The sequence below is a fragment of the Corylus avellana genome, chromosome ca8 (genome assembly GCF_901000735.1).
Source record: "Corylus avellana chromosome ca8, CavTom2PMs-1.0".
Taxonomy (NCBI): domain Eukaryota; kingdom Viridiplantae; phylum Streptophyta; class Magnoliopsida; order Fagales; family Betulaceae; genus Corylus; species Corylus avellana.
The window spans coordinates 511,230-512,486 of record NC_081548.1 but is presented as its reverse complement, the minus strand read 5'-3'; positions in this window follow the sequence as shown (position 1 = coordinate 512,486).

The window sequence follows — 1,257 nt, the reverse complement described above, 5'->3', positions numbered from 1 at the left end:
TATCTATCAATCAATGGATATTGAGGTGCTTTTTGTCAACTCTGTGTGACATTTTACTTTCCAATTCAATTTGATTATAACGTCTCCACTAAATTCTCATAATTGTTTGACTTCTCACGTTAATTATTTGCAAAGTGCCGTGTTAGTTCCTGTGAGATTTTTACATTAGTGGTAATTAAATTGAATTATTATTTTTTATTTAATAATTAATGGGCACTTAAAAAAAGCCATATGATAAGTATACAAGTTACCCTATAGTTTTGCGTGTGGACTATGAAATATATTTTTTATTTGCAAGAGCTTTCACGTGCACAAACTCTTAACAAACTTTTGCAATGGTACTAATTTACTGAGCACATACTAATTTTGATGCCTATTATTTAGGGGATTTAGTCCTCAGCCACACAAGCCAAAATGGAAATTTTTTTACTATCATTACTGATATTCATCATGATCTTTCTGATTTCAAGTCATAAGTTTTGGGCCCAATAGATACTTAAAGGCCTACTTATTAAAAAGGCTAAAAAGCTTAAACAGCCTTTACAATCATGAATCCGTATGGTGATAAAACAAATAAACAAATTCATCCCGAAGAATAAAGAGATTAGAATTGGCTTCAATTCATTGACTGAATTGTAACTTATCCAAGTCAGGTCTTGATGGGCTCACTTATTCTCCAATTCAAGGCGTAAAGCCCACTTATTAAGATAAATAGATCTTATTGAAGGCCTTATTGAATTGACAGATCAAAATTATGCAATTGAACAATCAATTTGCATAATTATGGTTGTGTCGGCAACCCTTTGGGGTTTTGTTCCATTTACGGAATTTTGTTATATATAACAGCCTATTTTGGCCATTTTAGTTCGTTTGATAACTCTGATCATTTATTTGACCCATTTTTTACTGTTACTAGGTTTTCTCCGTCGTTTTTGTTTGTATTCTTGTAATTTCTCCTTTCCCTTCCCCCCTTCGAATAGAAAAAAATAATAATAATAATACAAAAAACCCAGGCGGCCAGAGAAATAAGACGAAAGAGAAAAGGCCAACCTAATTGGAGTCCTCTAGAGGGGTGAGATAGAACTCTTGTGCCTGGGTCAGCACTGTGCAAAAAACACTGACGTGGCAGCCCAAATGTCGTATGTACAAAACCCAAAAGATCTTCAGGCCCAAGAATCCTCCCAAAAAACATCTAAAAGGAAATTAAAAAAAGAAGATCAAAAAGGCAAAGAAGCCCTTCAACACATCACCAAAACA